This window comes from Physeter macrocephalus, chromosome 14 (assembly GCF_002837175.3).
Source record: "Physeter macrocephalus isolate SW-GA chromosome 14, ASM283717v5, whole genome shotgun sequence".
NCBI lineage: Eukaryota > Metazoa > Chordata > Mammalia > Artiodactyla > Physeteridae > Physeter > Physeter macrocephalus.
This window is the reverse complement of record NC_041227.1, coordinates 68,407,508-68,419,196: the sequence shown is the minus strand read 5'-3', so window position 1 is coordinate 68,419,196 and position 11,689 is coordinate 68,407,508. Positions and strand designations below refer to the sequence as shown.

Here is an 11,689-nt window from a genome sequence, read left to right as displayed (position 1 = left end):
CGGTGCGCGAACCCGGTTCCCCTGCATCGGCAGGCGGACGCGCAACCACTGCGCCACCAGCGAAGCCCTAGATTTGACTTTTGAAAGTATGGCAATATGTCACACATTCAAAAATAAAATTAAATCAATAAGAATGGAAAGGAGGTAAGTTAAAACTGAAAGCAAACCGAAACAATGGAAATAAATCAAATAAGCTCCATAACCACACTAAAAAGAAAAGAAGAATCAATTCAAGTAACTTAACACAGTATTTGACTACATACCCTCAACTGGGGGCAGGGGTGTGGCGGCAGGGGTGAGAATTGGAAACAAATCCTGAACTCCTTTTGGTAGGTCTGCTGTTTGTAATGGTGTGGGCAAAGCAATTCAGAAACCATCTTGGATTTAATACACTACTTTAGATGTAATATAGGATTGAGCAAATATGTTGATACGGTTGGGAGCCAGGATTCTCACTGAGGGAGGGACATATAAATACGGAGTGGGCAAAGCAAGAAATAACTCTGTGAGGAGGTATCAGTGTAAATTCATGATTTCTAAAATATGTATATGCATGTTGATATTATACATATGTATGAATACGCAAATATGTGTACATATGTACACGTGCATACACAAGCATATATTTCCTAGCTCTGTCCATTGAAAGAGCCAGGAAGCAAAGGCACTCCAGTAGCAATGAGGACACCCAGTTCTCTGAACTTGATCTCTGATACCTTCACCACTACAAGGAGTCATACTCCTCACAGAAATGACTGAGTCCGGGCCTGGTACAAGATAGGCTTGGAACCCCATCCAGGAAGTAAGGCAGCACTTTTGAAAAAATGGGGTTTTGAGGGCAGGATGGAAGATGAGGAGGGAGTGCTGGAGTCAGCAAACCCGTTTCGTAACCATCGTGGTAAAGACTGGATTAGGGAAGAATCAGGGGATGCTCAATCTAGGGGGCAATTTTGTTAAGGAAAATTTGCATGGTCTCCCTGCACTGCTTATTCGTTGCAAGGGAGAAAACATTAGCAATAATTAATTATATAGTATTTAGGTGTAAAGAATCATGATGTATTTAACTCACTTGAAGATGGTTTGGGGGAAAAATGCATATTTTTGTATTGTGCTGCTTTTATTTTTGCAACTTTTTGTAAGCTTGGAATTATTTCTGGATGGTTAAAAAAACAAAAAACAAACAAACAAAACAAAAAAAAAACCCACTACACGGAAAGTGTCTGAGAGTAAAGCTCATGAAGAATGCAGTTTTCATCCAAGAGAGGGTTGGGGTCTAACTGAGTAATCACAGCAGATGAGGAGCTGAGCTAGGTGACCCCAGCTGATAGGATACAGAGGCTGAATCCCAGGCACTGGAGGTGGGTATGGGCCTATTAGAGATGCCCAATTGTAGCTGGAGAGGTGAATGTCCACCACGAAGCCTGATCCAATAAGGCACCTGTGACTAATGCACACACCTGGCCTTGTGTGGCTTAGGTCACTGTCAGCCCTGGAGACTAAGCCTCCCACAGTGGAGATCTCCAGACACAGGTTCAGCATCTCCTATACCAACCTCATGTGATCCTGACACACTGGAGCTTGTTCTTGGCTCCATTTCTGACTGTGATCCCTCCTTTGACCTCACCTGCATCTGGTGACTTCTCCCTCCTCCCAGCAGTCAGACCATGGCTTTCCTCTAGGTTTTCTGGCTCAACATGCTGTGCCCTCACCCTGACTCCTTGGTTTCCCTATGACTCAGGGCTCTGGCTCCCTGCCCCAGGACCCCACCCTGCCTATGTTCTGTTCCTCCCAGCTAAGGCCCCAGAGGAGGAAAGAGGGGGAGTGTTTAACCCAGAACCTGCCAGGTTACTAAGACCACCCACCCCCCATCATTGAAAGGACAACTTGGGACTTCTGGTTCTGTGAGCCCAGCTACTGACTCAACCATACCTGCAGAACACTGCAGATACACAGTGACCCAATAAACTGTAAGCAGATCAGTCTGGGTAGCTGGTACTCTATCAGGGGATTGGTTCCTGACTGCAGAACACACCCAGCACATCACAGCCCAAAGCCCTGAAGTCTGCCTGTCCTTCCCCCTCTCAAGGTCGCGGGTGTTTGGGAAACACAAGGAAAGAGAATCAAAAACAGGCTAGCTCAATAGACCTGATGCATGGAGCCCCAAGTTTCCAGCTAACGCTTGCTTCCCAAGCTCTAGCACATGAGCTCTAGCTCTGGAGCAGACAGTCCTGAGTCTACTCCCATTTCTACTGTTTGCTAGGAGTCCTTACACTGTTGTTTCACCTATTCAGCTTCAGTTTCCTCATCTATGACATAGGGATAATGCATGGTAAGCACCTAATGCAGTATGTGGAACATGGCTGGTGTGCAAAAATAGTAGCCATTGATTCAGGAAAGAATCACTGATAGATGCTTAAATTAGTGAGTGAAAGTCTGATGAGGAAGAGGATATTTACATAATCTTAAAATATCTCTCTATAAATTATTTATTAATTCTAAAAGGGAAAATAATCAAAGGACACTATCCAGAAAGTGAAAAGACAACACACAAATGGGAGTAAATATTTGCAAATCATATAACTGATAAGGAATTAATACCCCAAATACATAAAGAACTGAACTTCTGCAACTCAACAACAAATACAATTCAAAGGACTCAAATAGACATATATCCAAAGAAGAAACAAAACCCAAGTGCTCAATAAGCACATGAAAAGATACTCAACATCACTAATTATTAGGGAAATGCAAATCAAAACCACAATGAGATGACGCTTAATACTCATGAGGATGGCTGTTACTAAAACAAAAGCAAAACTGAAAAAAACAAATGTTGGCCAAGGATGTGGAGAAACTGGAATCCAAGTGCACTGCTGGTGGGAATATAAAATGGTGCTGCCACTGTGGAAAAATGGAAAAGCCCCTGTGACATTTCTTCAAAAAGTTAAAAACAGGGAGTTCTCAGGTGGCCTAGTGGTTAGGATTCCAGGCTTTCCCTGCCATGGCCCGGGGTTCAATCCCCGGTCGGGGAACTGAGATTCTGCAAGTGCCGTGTGGCCAAAAAAAAAAAAAAACCACACAAACAACAAAAAAAGTTAAAAATAGAATTACTGTATAATCCAGCAATTCCACTTTTAGATATATACTCAAAAGAATTGAAAGCAGGGACTCAGACAGATATTTGTACACCAATGTTCAAAGGTAGAAAAAACTGAAGCGTCCATCAATAAATGAATGGATCAACAAAATGTGATATATACATACAATGGAATATTATTCAGTCATAAAAAGGAACAAAATTCTGATACCTACTACAACATGGATGATCTTGAAAACATTATGCTTAGTGGAATAAAGCAGACACTGAAGGACATTAAGTACTTAGAATAGGCAAATTCATAGAGACAGAAAGTAGAATAGAGGTTACCAGGGGCTAGAGAAAGAGGGGGAATGGGGAATTACTGTTTAATGGGTACAGAGTTTTAGTTTGGGGTGATAAAAAAGTTCTGAAAATATACATTGGTGATGATTGCACAACACTGTGAATATACTGAATTGTTAAACTAAAAATGGTTAAAATGATAAATTTTATGTTATATGTATATTTTACCACAATTTTTTAAATATAAGGGGTACTAAGGTCTGAAGCAGTGTGGGTCCCTTTGAACTCTCTAAACTGACTGGCTTCTTTGACAGTGCCTCACGCTGAGAAGACACAGCTGGGATAAAGTCAAAATTGAGCAAAACAGGGACAATAGAGAGACAAAGAAAGAAGAGGTCTAAATCAGGGTCTTAAAGGGCTAGACCATAATATTTTTGGCTTGCATGCTACAGGGTCCATGTTGCAACTCCTCAATTTTGCAGATTTGGCCTGAGAGCAGCCATAAACATATGTAAGTGAATGAGCAGGGCTGTGGTCTAATAAAACTTTATTTACAAAAAAACAGGTGGCCTTTGCCAATCCTTGGTCTAAGTAAAAGAGTGGGAGGGGAACAGAGTCAGCAAGCCACCATATTTTTCAATATTATATGAAAACAACAAAAGAGGGAGCTTTGTGAAGTTAGTAAAACCATCCTGAACCACACAACTCCTTCTAAAAGTTCCAGAAAACTAATTTCATATAAAAATAAACAGCAGAAAATTGCTGAGGTCAAATTTCGTACAAGGTTATTATTTAAAAAAAAGAAAAAGAGTATAACATTTCTATAAGCTAAAGAGAGCACACCAGAAATACATGCACACGAAACAGCTCAAATTGCAACCTACTATTTTAAAACCAGCTAAAAATTAATAAGAAAATGATACATGACATGAATGAACCACAGTAAATAAAGTTAGAAAAACTCATAAATAAGAGTTTTACTTTACTCAGAGTAAAAACCAGAAGGGGAAAGAAATGAAGACTAAATTAGAAGAAACATAAGACCAAATAAATACAATTTTTAAAAAATGTCTTAAGGAAAATAGGAGGAAATTTTTTAAAGAAATCATAGAAGAGGGTTTCACTGGTGGTGCTGTGGTTAAGAATTGCCAATGCAGGGGACACGGGTTTGAGCCCAGCTTTGGGAAGATCCCACATGCCGTGGAGCAACTAAGCCCGTGCACCACAACTACTGAAGCTGCACTCTAGAGCCTGTGTGCCACAACTACTAAGCCCATGTGCCACAACTACTGAAGCCCATGTGCCTAGAGCCTGTGCTCTGCAACAAAGAAGCCACCACAATGAGAAGCCCACACACCACAACGAAGAGTAGAGCCCGCTCGCCACACTAGAGAAAGCCCACATGCAGCAATGAAGACCCAGTGTAGTCAAAAATAAAATAAACAAATTTATTTTTTAAAAAAGAAATCACAGAAGAGAGCAAAATGATCTAAATGAAAATGACAAATATGGAAGATAGGCAAAGAACTAATACAGAATATAGAAATCTCTGAAGCAGAAAACTGAAGCAAATGAACAGAATATAAAAATCAAGAAAACATAAAAAATCAAGGTATATCTTGGTATAAAATATGTATAAAATCAAGAAAGTATGTAAAAAAATTTCCAGAAATGTTCCCAAATTGAAGAAAAAAATATCTGAAACTATATATACACCATATGCATTTAAGAATACTTGACTCAAACAACCACTGCCAAGACATAGTCTAGTAAATTCACCAGACTTTCAGGAGAAAAAAAAATCCTTTGAGCATCTAGGCAAAAAAAAAAAAAAAAAAAGAGAAAGAAAGAAAAGCAAGTGGCTTATACAAGAAACAAAATGAGGATACTGTCAGACTTTTCAACATAAGTGCTTGATGCCAGAAGAAAATAGAGTAACAATATTTTAAATTCAAGGAAAAGAAAATGTGACTCAAGGACTTTGTATCCAGGAAAATTGACTTTCAGATATAAAGAGCACATACTATTATCAACATGCAAGAGTTAAGGAAGGGTTTTGTGGAGAATGGCGGGTATGAGCCAAATCTTGAGTTACAATTTGGATACCTGAAGAAGGCACGTAGTATAAGCAGATGGCACAGTATTCACAAAAACATAGGGATAGGAAAACAAAGAATATTTTCAAGGAATGTTCTTTCTTTCACTAACTTTTACTCATCCTTCAAGTCCAAACATTCCTTTCTCAGAGAACCTTTCCTGATTCTACCAGACTAGGTCAGGTTCTCTGTTATATGCTCTTAGCTCATTCTCACTTCTAATTCCAACTGTAGTTATAATGAAATAATGAATTGTGAAACTGATCAGTTAGCATCTCTTCCCCTAGAACATAAAGCTTTCTGAAGGCAGGGGCTCTGGATGAAAGAGTCACATCGTACCTTCACTGCCTTTCATGGTAGACAATCAAAAACGTGTTCGGTAAATGAATGAGTGGATCCATTCAGCTGGAACAGAGGGTTGTACAGGAGACTAATAAAGTTGGAAATTTTATTGGGAACCAGATTGTGAAGAACCTAGAATGCTAGGGTTAAATGCTTAGATTTTTATATATATTCACATGTTGTTTATCCACTTATCCATCAACAGACATTGGGGTTCTTCCTACTTTTTGGTTATTGCAAATAAGACTGCTATGAACATGGGTATACAAATATTTGTTCAAGTTCCTGCTTTCAATTCTCTGGGGTATGTACCCAAAAGTGGAATTGCTGGATCATACGATAACTCCATGTTTAACGTTTTGAGGAACTACCACACTGTTTTCCACAGTGAATGCACCATTTTACATTCCCACAAACAATGCACAAAGAGTCTAATTCCTCCATATCTTCATCAACACTTGCTATTTTGTTTTATTTTATAACAGCCACCCTAACTGATGTGGATCTCTTAGTGGTTCTGATTTGCATTTCCCTAACGGCTAGCAATGTCCATCATCTTTTTACAAATTTATGGAACATTTGTATATCTCCTTTGGAGAAATGTCTATGACATACTTTTTTCTTAAAATTTTCAATATTACCAGGCTTTGCAGTTCATCCGCAAGTTTTTTCAAATTGTTGCAAATCTCAAAAAATTTTTCCAACCTGTTTATTGAAAAAAATCTACATATACGTGGAACCACACAGTTCAAACTCATGTTGTTCAAGGCCAACTGTAATTTCAATAGTTTTCAATGTATTGACTTGTTTTGTGGTCTAATGTATGGTCTGTACTGGAGAATGTTCCATGTGCACTTGAGAAAAGTGTATTCTGCTGTTGTTGGGTAGAGTGTCTGTAAGTCTCCTAGTTCCGGGTGGTAATAGTATTGTTCAGGTCCTTTATTTCCTTATTGATTCTGTCTGGTTGTTCTTGCATTATTGAAAGAGGTATTGAAATCTCCTACTATTATTGTCGAGCTATCTATTTCTCCCTTCAATTCTGTCAATTTTTTTTTCAAATATTTTGGTGGTCTTATTACATACATAAATGTTTTAAACTATTATATTTTCTTGCTGTATTAAACTTTTTATAATATCTTTGTCTCATAATCTTTTTAAAGTCTATTTTGTCTTATTAGTATATTCACTCCCACTCTCTTTTGGTTACTATTTGCATGAAATATCTTTTTCCATCCTTTCATTTTCAACCTATTCGTGTCCTTAGATCTTAAGTGAGTCTCTTGTAGAGAGCAAATAGTTGGGTCATGTTTTTCAAATATATTTTGCCCATCTATGATTTTTTTTGGAAGGATTTTTATTTATTTATTTATTTATTTTTGGCTGTGTTGCGTCTTCGTTTCATGCGAGGTCTTTCTCTAGTTGCGGCAAGCAGGGGCCACACCACTCTTCATCTCAGTGCGGGGGCCACTCTTCATCGCGGTGCTGCAGGACTTTCACTATCGCGGCCTCTTTTGTTGCGGGGCACAGGCTCCAGACGCGCAGGCTCAGTAGTTGTGCCTCACGGGCCTAGTTGCTCCGTGGCATGTGGGATCTTCCCAGGCCAGGGCTCGAACCTGTGACCCCTGCATTGGCAGGCAGATTCTCAACCACTGAGCCACCAGGGAAGCCGCATCTATGATTTTTGATTGGGGAGTTTAATCCATCTAAAGTGATTACTGGTAGGGAAATACAATTTTGCCATTTTGTTATTTGCTTTCTATATGTTTAATACCCTTTTTGTCTCTCATTTCTTCCATTACTGTCTTCCTTTTTGTTTTGTTGATTTTTTGTGACATGTTTGAATTCCCTTCTCATTTCCTTTTGTGTATATTCTGGATTTTTTCTTTGTGCTTATCTTGGTGATTATATATAAAATCCTAAAGTTATAACAATCTATTATTTATTGATACAAATTTATCTTAAAATCACATATAAAAACACTCTCTTTTACAGCTCTGCCCTCCCCCTTTATGTTACTGATGTCACAAATTACAAATATAATGGGTACCATTTAACATAGATTGATAATTTTTTATGCTTTTCTTTTAAATCCTGTGAAAATAAAAAATGAAGTTATGAATAAAGTTATAATACTGGTTTTTATATTTGTCCATGTATCTACCTTTACTGAAGATCTTTATATCTTCATATGACTTCGAGTTACTATTCAGAGTCCTTTCATTTCAACCTGAAGGACTCCCTTGAGCATTTCTTTTAAGGCAGGTCTAGTGGTAATGAACTCTCTCAGCTTCTGTTCCTTTAGGAAACTCATAATTTCTCCCTCAATAAAAGTATTTTTTTGGACTTCCCAGGTGGCGCAGTGGTTAAGAATCTGCCTGCCACCGCAGAGGACAAGGGTTTGATCCCTGGTCCGGGAAGATTCCACACGCCGTGGAGCAACTAAGCCCGTGCACCACAACTACTGAGCCTGCACCCTAGAGCCCGCAAGCCACAACTACTGAGCCTGTGTGCCACAACTACTGAAGCCCAGACACCTAGAGCCCATGCTCTGCAACGAGAAGCCACCGCAATGAGACGCACTTGCACCACAACGAAGAGTAGACCCTGCTCACCGCAACTAGAGAAAGCCCATGTGCAGCAATGAAGAGCCAACGCGGCCAAATATAAATAAAATAAAATTATTTTTAAAAAGTATTTTGGGGCTTCCCTGGTGGCTCAGTGATTGAGAGTCCGCCTGCTGATGCAGGGGACATGGGTTTGTGCTCCGGTCCGGGAAGATCCCACATGCCGCGGAGCGGCTAGGCCTGTGAGCCATGGCCGCTGAGCCTGCGCGTCTGGAGCCTTTGCTCTGCAATGGGAGAGGCCACAGCAGTGAGAGGCCTGCGTACCGCAAAAAAAAAAAAAAAGTATTTTTTTGTGTGGAAAAGTACAAAATTTACTATCTCAACCATTTTTAAGTGTACAGTTCATTAGCGCTAAATACATTTACATTGTTGTGCAATGAATTTCCAGAATTCTTTTCAACTTGCAAGCAAAACTGAAATCTATAATCATTAAACAACAACCGATTATCTCCTCCCCCCGGTCCCTGGAAACCACCATTCTATGTTTGTGTTTATGATTTTGACTATATCTCATATAAGTGGAACCATAAAGTATCTGTCCTTTTGTGACTTATTTCACTTAGCATAATATCCCCAAGTTTCATCCATGCTGTGGCATGTGTCAGGTTTTCCTTTAAGGCTGAATTATATTCCAGTATATGTATAGATCACATTTTGTTTATCCATTAATCTGTAATGGACACTTCATTTTGCTTCCACCTTTTGGATAGTGAGAATAATGCTCCTATGAACGGGTGTACAAATACGTCTTTTAGATCCTGCTTTCAATTCTTTGGGTATATACCCAGAAGTGGAATTGCTGGATTATACAATAATTCTATGCTTATTTTTTTGAGGTCCTGCTATACTGTTTTCTATATGTTACACCATTTTACATTACCATCAACAGTACATAAGGGCTCCAATCTCTACATCCTCCCCAACACTTGTTATTTTGTTTGTTTTGTTTTATAGTAGCTATTCTAATGGGTGTGAGGTGATTCTCTCTCATTTTTGAGGGATAATTTTGCCAGGTATAGAATTCTCAGTTCAAAGTCTTTTTTTTTTTTCTTTCAGCACTTTAAATACAACATCCTGTTCCCTCTGGCCTCCAAAGTTTTTGCTGAGAGATTAACTGATAATCTTATTGATGGTCCTTTGTATGTGATGAGTCACCTTTCTCTTGCTGCTTTCAACACTGCCCTTATTTTTCTCTAGTTTGATTACAATGTGTCTTGGTGTGGGTCTTTCTGGATTTATCCTACTTGGATTTTAAACTTCTTTGATTTGTAGATGCATGTCTTCAGAAATTTGGGTAGTTTTGGGCCAATATTTCTTCAAATAATCTCTCCCTCTTTCTCTCTTCTTCTGGTACTTGCATATACATATATTGGTCCTCTTGTTGATGTGCCGTAAGTCCCTAAGGATCTGTTTGTTTTCCTTTTTGCGCCTGTGCTGATTCTTTCTTCTGCCTTCTCAAATCTGTTGCTGAACCCTCAGTGAAATTTTCAATTAAGTTATTGTATTTTTCAGCTCCAGAATGTTTCATTTTTATAATTTGTTACTATTCTCATTTTATTCATATATCATTTTCCTGATTTCCTATAGTTCTTTGTCTGTCTTCCTTTAACTCTCTGAACTTATTTCAGACAGTTGTTTTAAAGTCTTTATTTAGTAAGTCTGATACCTATGTTTCTTCAGGGAAGGTTCCTGCACTTCATTTTCTTCCTTTGAATAGGCCAGGCTATCCTGCTCCTTGAAATTTTTTTGTTGTTGAAAATTGGGCATTTGAAAAAACAACCACCTCTCCTAGCCTTGGCAAACTGGGTCTATGCCAGGAAAATTGTTTACTGATTAGGATATGTTGTGAGCCTTAGGATCAGCCAAAGTAGAAAGCTAAGTCTTCAGATGTGTTCTTAGCATACATCTTACCTGCATCTGTGTACCTTTTGTGATTTCTCTCTATACAAATTGCTTTTATATGTCCTACACAGAGTCTTACTCATTTCTCCTTGGGGCCTTAGATAGTCTATTGTATGTCTCCACCCACAGTGTCTTGTCTTAGGTGTCTGTGAGTCTTATTCTACTGATTTTATAAGCAATTATTGTCACTTTCTATTGAGTTCCCCTGCAGAGATTCAATTAGGGGAAACAGGAACTAGTTCTTCAGGCAGCTCCCAGACAAGTTAGAATATTGCAAATAAGGTTTGCTCTGCTCCTTTCAGTTTGAAGGAGGGAACTGAGAAATGGGCTTCTGCCTCCTCCAGAGCAAGACTGCCCAGAAGTGAGGGGACAAGGATGAGAAAAAATTCCACAAAATTTTCCACCATTTTGAATGTAGCTTTTTCTTGTGGCCATTCTTGGTTACTGTAGGCCTCTGTTTTCCAGAGCTCGCACAAGCTCACTTTAGCTAGCTTTTGGTTGTTTTTAATGTCTCTGTTGGGGAACAAGAGGTTGGAGCTTCCTAGCTCTCCATTTTGCTCATGTCATATAGATTTTTTATTCTCAATGTCATAGGAAGACTTTCAGTTTTTGAGCTGAGGGTATGATGTAAAGAAAGACTATTTTAGGTATATTAAGTACAGACAGGGTACACAATGGATCAAGAAAAACAGTAGAAGCATTAATTAACCTGTCTTATCTTGCAAGCCATATGCAACTTGAGGTTTGACTCTATGGCCCAAGGATATAGCACTGAACCTGGCACATACTATATGATCAACAAACCTTTGTTGAACCTGAAATTATAGCTTATGTGACTGAACACAGAATCCTCAAGCCAGCCCCATAGTGTGTGGCAGGTAAGACAGTCAAGACTAAACACACTCTAAGACTTCTGCATCATGCTAGTGCGTAGAATCTACACCAGGATTCAGCATGCCAGCTCTTGCAGCATCCATGGGAAGAGTGCAGATGTCCTACAGAACACACTGAGGACCTCATGAGGAAGATTATCGGTGGAGAGGGAACCTTCTCCTCCCCACTCTGGAACCATCTAAACAAGGATCAGCAAATTACAGATTACTGTCCAATTCTGTAAAGAGTTGTACTGGAACACAGTCCCACTCATCTATATATTGTCCATGGCTGCTTTCATGCTGTAACAGCAGAATTAAGTAGTTGTGATGGTAATTTATGACCTGCAAAGGCTAAAATACTATCTGGCCCTTTACAGATGAAGCTTGCTGATCCCTGTTCTAAACAGTAGAGTGAAGTCTAAAGGGGCTAGAGGCTGCTGTGGATTACATAACATTTAATAAGGACCT

At 39.1% G+C, this 11,689-nt stretch overlaps 1 protein-coding gene across 1 annotated transcript in view; it reads right to left on the bottom strand.

Annotated features, from left to right (window-relative positions):
• Window positions 1–11,689, bottom strand: part of TPST1 (tyrosylprotein sulfotransferase 1) — a 185,309-nt gene that overhangs the window by 167,730 nt on the left and 5,890 nt on the right. The gene's annotated exons all lie outside the window — the stretch shown is intronic.